The 7,920-nt window shown below is 43.2% G+C and overlaps 1 pseudogene; it reads left to right on the top strand.

Moving 5' to 3' along the window:
• The first annotated feature begins 278 nt into the window (after positions 1–278).
• Positions 279–1,211, top strand: LOC148152200 (uncharacterized; annotated as a pseudogene).
• Positions 1,212–7,920: the final 6,709 nt, after the last annotated feature.

The following is a 7,920-nucleotide window of genomic DNA, read 5'->3' as shown; positions in this document are numbered from 1 at the left end:
TGTTCAATACCAAAGCTTTTTGACATCATGGGAATTGACATCTTGGAAATGAGTCTGGCCTCCATTTGCAGAGAGGTGCGAGGGAGGAGAGAAGGACTTCTGGGAAGTCATATATTTGTGTGGTTGCATTACCCGAAACACTACTCGGGTAGTCTCTCCCACCCATCCTCCTCCTCTAACCAAAAAAAAGGTTGTGTGTGCCAGATTGGTAAGGTAACGAGTTTATTTTTTATTCCTTATTTTTTCAACAGTCTCTTTGGGAATTTAGAATAGTGGGGATGGAGGTTAAGGCAGTTGAATGTTCCTCCTGCAGAATGTGGGAGGTAAGGGTCACCATTAGTGTCCCTGCTGATAACATCTGCGGTAAGTGCACCCAACTCCTGCACCTCGAAAACCACATTAGGGAACTGGAGCTGGAGCTGGATGAACTTCTGTTCATTGGGGAGGCAGAGGGAGTTATTGAGAGAGGTTACAGGGTGTTAGTTGCTCCTAAGGTATAAGAAAAAGGCAGATGGGTTACAGTCAGGGGACGGAAAGGGAACTGGCAGGCAGTGCAGGGATCCCCTGTGGCCATTCCCCTCAACAAAAAGTATACTGTTTTGGATACTGTTGGGGGGGACGACTTACCAGGGGAAAGCAGTGGGGCACAGGGCTCTGGCACAGAGTCTGACCCTGCTGCTCAGAAGGGAAGGGGGAAGAGGAGCAGAGCAGTAGTCATTGGGGACTCCATAGTTAGGGGGACAGATAGGAGGTTCTGTGGGGACGAAAGAGACTCACAGTTGGTGTGTTGTCTCCCAGGTGCCAGGGTTCATAATGTCTCTGATCGTGTTTTTGGGATCCTTAAGGGGGAGGGGGAGCAGCCCCAAGTCATGGTCCACATAGGCACCAACGACATGGGTAGGAAAAGAGATGGATATTTAAGGCAGAAATTCAGGGAGCTAGGATGGAAGCTTAGAGCTAGGACGAACAGAGTTGTCTCTGGTTTGTTGCTCATGCCACATGCTAGTGAGGCAAGGAATAGGGAGAGAGAGGAGTTGAACACGTGGCTACAGGGATGGTGCAAAAGGGAGGGTTTTGGATTCTTGGATAATTGGGGCTCTTTCTGGGGTAGTTGGGGTCTCTAAAAGCAGGATGGTCTTCATCTAAACCAGAGGGGTACCAATATCCTGGGGGGGAAATTTGCTAAGGCTATTGGGGTGGGTTTAAACTAATCCAGCAGGGGGATGGGAACCAAAATTGTAGTTCGAGTATAGAAAAGGTTGAGAGTGGGGAGGTCCAAAGTCAAGTTTCAGGGACACAAGATGGCACCGGCAAGCAAGAAGTTGGTTTTAAATGTGTCTACTTCAACGCCAGGAGCATCCAGAATAAGGTGGGTGAACTTGCAGCATGGGTTGGTACCTGGGACTTTGATGTTGTGGCCATTTTGGAGACATGGATGGAGCAGGGACAGGAATGGTTGTTGCAGGTTCCAGGATTTAGATGTTTCAGTAAGAACAGAGAAGATGGTAAAAGAGGGGGAGATTTGGCATTGTTGGTCAAGGACAGTATTACAGTTGCAGAAAGGATGTTTGGGGACTCGTCAACTGAGATAGTATGGGCTGAGGTTAGAGACAGGAAAGGAGAGGTCACCCTGTTGGGAGTTCTCTATAGGCCTCCGAATAGTTCCAGAGATGTAGAGGAAAGGATAGCAAAGATGATTCTTGATAGGAGTGAGAGAGACAGGGTAGTTGTCATGGGGGACTTCAACTTTCCAAAAATTGACTGGGAACACTATGATACAAGGACTTTAGATAGATCAGTTTTTGGTCCAGTGTGTGCAGGAGGGCTTCCTGACACAGTATGTAGGCAGGCCTACAAGGGGCAAAGCCACATTAGATTTGGTAATGAGCCCGGCCAGGTGTTAGACTTGGAAGTAGGTGAGCATTTTGGTGATAGCGATCACAATTCTGTTATATTTACTTTAGTGATAGAAAGGGGCAAGAGTTACAGCTGGGGGAAAGGCAATTACGATGAGATTAGGCAAGAGTTAGGGAGCATAGGATGGGGAAGGAAACTGCAGGGGATGGGCACATTAGAAATGTGGAGCTTATTCAAGGAAAAGCTCCTGAGTGTCCTAGATAAGTATGTACCTGTCAGGCAGGGAGGAAACTGTAGAGCACGGGAGCCGTGGTTTATGAAGGAAGTGGAATCTCTGGTCAAGAGGAAGAAGAAGGCTTATGTTAGGGGGAGATGTGAAGGCTCAGTTAGGGAGCTTGAGAGTTACAAGGTAGCCAGGAAAGACCTAAAGAGAGAGCTCAGAAGAGCCAGGAGGAGACATGAGAAGTTGTTGGCGGATAGGATCAGGGTAAACCCTAAGGCTTTCTATAGGTATTTAAGGAACAAAAGAATGACGAGAGTAAGATTAGGGCCAATCAAGGATAGTAGTGGGAAGTTGTGTGTGGAGTCAGAGGAGATAGGGGAAGCACTTAATGAATATTTTTCGACAGTATTCACTCTAGAAAACGACAATGTTGTCGAGGAGAATACTGAGATACAGGCTACTAGACTAGGTGGGGTTGAGGTTCACAAGGAAGAGCTATTAGAAATCCTGCAGAGTGTGAAAATAGATAAGTCCCTTGGGCCGGATGGGATTTATCCTAGGATCCTCTGGGAAGCCAGGGAGGAGATTGCCGAGCCTTTGGCATTGATCTTTAAACTGTCATTGTCTACAGGAATAGTGCCAGAAGACTGGAAGATAGCAAATGTGGTTCCCCTGTTCAAGAAGGTGAGTAGAGACAACCCTGGTAATTATAGACCAGTGAGCCTAACTTCAGTTGTTGGTAAAGTGTTGGAAAGGCTATAAGAGATAGGATTTATAATCATCTAGAAAAGAATAATTTGATTAGGGATAGTCAGCACGGTTTTGTGAAGGGTAGGTCGTGCCTCACAAACCTTATTGAGTTCTTTGTAAAGGTGACCAAACAGGTCGATGAGAGTAAACTGGTTGATGCGTATATGGATTTCAGCAAGGCGTTCGATAAGGTTCCCCACAGTAGGCTATTGTACAAAATGCGGAAGAATGGGATTGTGGGGGATATAGCAGTTTGGATCAGTAATTGGCTTGCTGAAAGAAGACAGAGGGTGGTGGTTGATGGAAAATGTTCATCCTGGAGTCCAGTTACCAGTGGTGTACCGCAAGGGTCGGTGTTGGGTCCACTGCTGCTCATCATTTTTATAAATGACCTGGATGAAGGCATAGAAGGGTGGGTTAGTAAATTTGCAGACGACACTAAGATCGGTGAAGTTGTTGATCGTGACGAAGGATGTTGTAGGTTACAGAGAGACATACATAGGCTGCAGGGCTGGGCTGAGAGGTGGCAAATGGAGTTTAATGTGGACAAGTGTGAGGTTATTCACTTTGGTCGGAGTAACCGGAATGCAAAGTACTAGACTAATGGTAAGATTCTTGGTAGTGTAGATGAGCAGAGAGTCCTCGGTGTCCAGTACACAGATCCTTGAAAGTTGCCACCCAGGTTGACAGGGTTGTTAAGAAGGTATACAGTGTTTTAGCTTTTATTAATAGAGGGATCGAGTTCCGGAACCATGAGGTTATGCTATAGTTGTACAAAACTCTGGTGAGGCCACTTGGAGTATTGTGTACAGTTCTGGTCACCGCATTATGAGAAGGATGTGGAAGCTTTGGAAAGGGTGCAGAGGAGATTTACTAGGATGTTGCCTGGTATGGAGGGAAGGTCTTACGAGGAAAGGCTGAGGAACTTGAGGCTGTTTTCGTTAGAGACAAGAAGGTTGAGAGGTGACTTAATAGAGACATATAAGATAATCAGAGGGTTAGATGGGGTGGACAGGGAGAGCCTTTTTCCAAGTATGGTAATGGCGAGCACGAGGGGCATAGCTTTAAATTGAGGGGTGATAGATATAATACAGATGTCAGAGATAGTTTCTTTACTCAAAGAGTAGCAAGGGTATGGAATGCTTTGCCTCCAACGGTAGTAAATTTGCCAACTTTAAGTACATTTAAGTCGTCATTGGATAAACATATGGACGTACATGGAATAGTGTAGGTTAGATGGGCTTCTGATTGGTATGACAGGTCGGCGCAACATCGAGGACCGAAAGGCCTGTACTGCGCTGTAATGTTCTAAGTTCTATGTCCTATGTACTTTATATGTCTGCTAATTTGCCGATCTATCAAATTAGTACTAAAACTAAAAGCTATTAAAGTTTCTCCTTTTTAAAATGATATTTTCAGTGTAGAACTTGGTTTTCCTTTACCAATATGGCAATTTCATCCAAGTGAATGAAGATACTCTTTTTCCAAGATGACTGAAGAATTTCTCAAATACTTGTGGACAGAACCCTTCTCAAAACGTCTTCAATCAATAAGATACTTTTCTGACTGTAACAAAGATCGCTGTCATGACATCATCCTCACCAACCTTTTCTATGTATTTGAAATTTGCAGCACTGAGGGAGAGCTGCCCAATCAGTAATGCAAGGTTATATATGAAACTGTTACCCAGTATGACCTCTGAAGCAGATACAAAAAGATGTCATGGCATTCTTCAAAGGAGTTCTCCCAATATCTAACCATCACTCAAGCAGAGTATTTGGTCATCTATCTGTCTTGTTGCTGTTTGTGGGATCTTGCTCTGTGCAAGTTTCCATGTTACAACAGTGACTACTTTTCAAAAACCATGTTTTATAAAGTGAAAAGGTGAAACTTAGGCAGATACCGAAAACTTCATCCAATTTAACTTCCATGGTTTATGACATTATCCAAACAATCTGATTTTGCTGTTTGACTTCTAAATCTATCATTCTGCATATTTAATCAGTTGACTAGTATGGCTTTGTGCCTTGAATTATTTAACATGCAATAATTTGTAAAGGCAAATTACGTGCATTGTTTATCAGTCTGCATCATTGCTTAATAACTGAGGCGCCATCTCCAATGGAAATAAAGCAGCTAATCACAAGTATGGGAGGTAATGAAAACAGCCAATTAGTGTAAACACAGTTAAAAGCTTTGCATGACAAGAGACTGATTCCCAGAAAGCACTGCAAGCAATTAAACTAATGATGTCAAGACTGCTCTGCATTCAGCTGCTAAAATGAAAAAAAAGATTGCTTAATTAAAGGATGAGAGTTGTGTTTAATTAGAAGCAGTCAAGATTTGCGAGCTGGGATGTTTGTTTAGTGATTTGCAGTAATAGAGTTATTATTGAGTTTGAAGACTGTTATATTACACCACAGAATAAACAAAAACAAATTAGCAGTATTCCTCTGTAATGAGCTGTCCTGTCATGGTTAGATTAATCCCCGTCTTAAAAATGCAGTGTTAATTTTATGCATCACTGCTGCCCACAGTAAAAATCAATGAAACTACAATAAACTTGTAAAAAAACATCAATTTACTTATTTTGGAAAATCACAGTTTAGCACTTAATGGTTTTGCTCTAATGCTGTCCTACAAATAAATAACATGTTTCGATTTTGCACTGATTAATTTTTGAATGGATAATAAATGCTGCTGCTTACGAAGTCTGAGCTGATTTAAGGAATCAGTATTTACAATCTACAAAATCTCTTCCAGCCAATTCAGTCATAAAGCCAAATTATCTTCCTGGTGTTAATGTTGTAGAGGGGTTGGTGAGTGCCAAATGTATGAATTCATTACAATGTTAGATATAGAAAAGATGGCCATGGATTTCAAATCATTTAAATGGAGTCGTGAAAATAATGCTGCCTGTTAGCCCTGTTGTGGCATGCTCATTGGGCAGAGGCCATGGGTTTTTGTTATGAGATCTGTACCATCTGTTCCATCCTGATTGCAGCCATAAAAACTGGTAACCAAGATCCTTTGCCTGCTTATCAAATTTCAATTAAGCACAGCAATGTTACTGATCATACCAAAATTATTTTGGGGCCTGTACTGTAAACAAGATTTTGCTGAGCTTGCATGCGATGGAGAATCAGTAAGTCTTGGGTTAGGGAAGTCACTGCAAGTTCAAATCTAGCTCGAGTGATCTTGGTCTCAAGTTGAAATATGGTGCTGATGTTTGTTTTTTTGATGATGTTAAAGTTTTTGTTTCCAAGCAGAAGTAGGCGGCACGGTGGCACAGTGGTTAGCACTGCTGCCTCACAGTGCCAGAGACCCGGGTTCAATTCCCGCCTCAGGCGACTGACTGTGTGGAGTTTGCACGTTCTCCCCGTGTCTGCGTGGGTTTCCTCCGGGTGCTCCGGTTTCCTCCCACAGTCCAAAGATGTGCAGGTCAGGTGAATTGGCCATGCTAAATTGTCTGTAGTGCTAGGTAAGGGGTAAATGTAGCGGTATGGGTGGGTTGTGCTTCGGCGGGTCGGTGTGGACTTGTTGGGCCGAAGGGCCTGTTTCCACACTGTAAGTAATCTAATCTAAGTGTTGAAAGCGACTGGTATGGCACTTTGTTTGTCAGACGTGTCCAAAAGGCAGTGGCTAGAAATTGGCCTGTTTTTTGGGCACAAACCAATGGCCCACAATTGGGAAACCTGCAGCCAATTCTTATTGGGCTTCCTTTAACTTAGTTACCCAGGCAGCAAGTACCTACTATTATCTCCACAGGTGTCTTGCCTATTTTACAGTTAGGAGAAAGTGAGGACTGCAGATGCTGGAGATCAGAGCTGAAAATGTGTTGCTGGAAAAGTGCAGCGGGTCAGGCAGCTTTTCTAACTGTAAAATAGCTGAAAATGTGTTGCTGGAAAAGCACAAGACATTTTCAGCTATTTTACAGTTAGGACCATCAGCAACCCGAATGCAAAGATTGGGGAATAGGGTAACAATGGGGACAATATTTAGTCAGGGAGAGTCCTCATGGCACCTCTTTAAAACACTTATTGTTGTTTAGGCCACAGAAACATTTTAGGAATCACAAGCAAAGCATACTTCACACTAGCTCAAATCATCACAAAGCAATTTTGTTGGTGTGTCTTAATAGGATTACACCGTCATTCACATACCTAAGAGCTGTGACATGTAATTTCTGTTGATCGTCCAGGAAATGATCCAAAGCAGTATCCAGTTATGTGTTTGTGTTTCAGATTTCTGAAAATGTCCCCAGTTCAGAAAACTTTTTACACCTCCATTCTATTTACCAAATATCATAACTTCACATTATTTTCCATCTGCCACTTCTTTGCTCACTTTCCTAGCCTGTCCAGGTCCTTCTGTAGCTTCCCCATTTCCTCAGTACTACCTGTCCCTCCATTCATCTTTGTGTCATCTGCAAACCTAGCAGCAATGCCCTCAGTTTCTTCATCCAGATTATTAATGTATAACATGAATAGTTGTCCCAACATAGACCTCTGTGATACTCCAATGGTCACCACCTGCCATCCTGAAAAAAAACCCTTTATCCCCACTCTCTGCCTTCTGTCAGTCAGCCAATCCTTTATCCATGCCAGAACCTCCTCATGGGCTCTTATCCTATTTAGGATCAGTGCTGGAAGAGCACAGCAATTCGGGCAGCATCCGATGAGCAGCAAAATCGATGTTTCGGGCAAAAGCCCTTCATCAGGAATATTTTACCTCTTATCCTATTTAGCAGACCCCTGTGTTGCATTTTGTCAAAGGCTTCTGGAAATCCAAATAAATCAAGTCCACTGGCTCTCCTTTGTTGAATTACTCATTACCTCCTCAAAGAATTCTAAAAGATTTGTCAGACATGGCCTCCCTTTGATGAAGCTGTGTTGAGTCAGCCTATTTTACCATGCACTTCCAAGTATTCTGCAATCTCATCCCTAACAATGGACTATAATACCTTACCAATGACTGAGGTCTGCATATCTGGCCTAATGTTTCCTATCTTCTGCCGCACTCCCTCCTTTACATTAATAATTTTCCACGACTCTCCCTGATTCCAGTGATTCCTGAAAGATCACCTCTAC

Source organism: Chiloscyllium plagiosum, unplaced genomic scaffold (assembly GCF_037043375.1).
Source record: "Chiloscyllium plagiosum isolate Xiang-an unplaced genomic scaffold, Cpla_swu_hap1 HiC_scaffold_1, whole genome shotgun sequence".
Classification (NCBI taxonomy): Eukaryota; Metazoa; Chordata; class Chondrichthyes; order Orectolobiformes; family Hemiscylliidae; genus Chiloscyllium; species Chiloscyllium plagiosum.
Note: the sequence above shows the minus strand (reverse complement) of the source record. Positions and strands in the feature narration are given on the sequence as shown.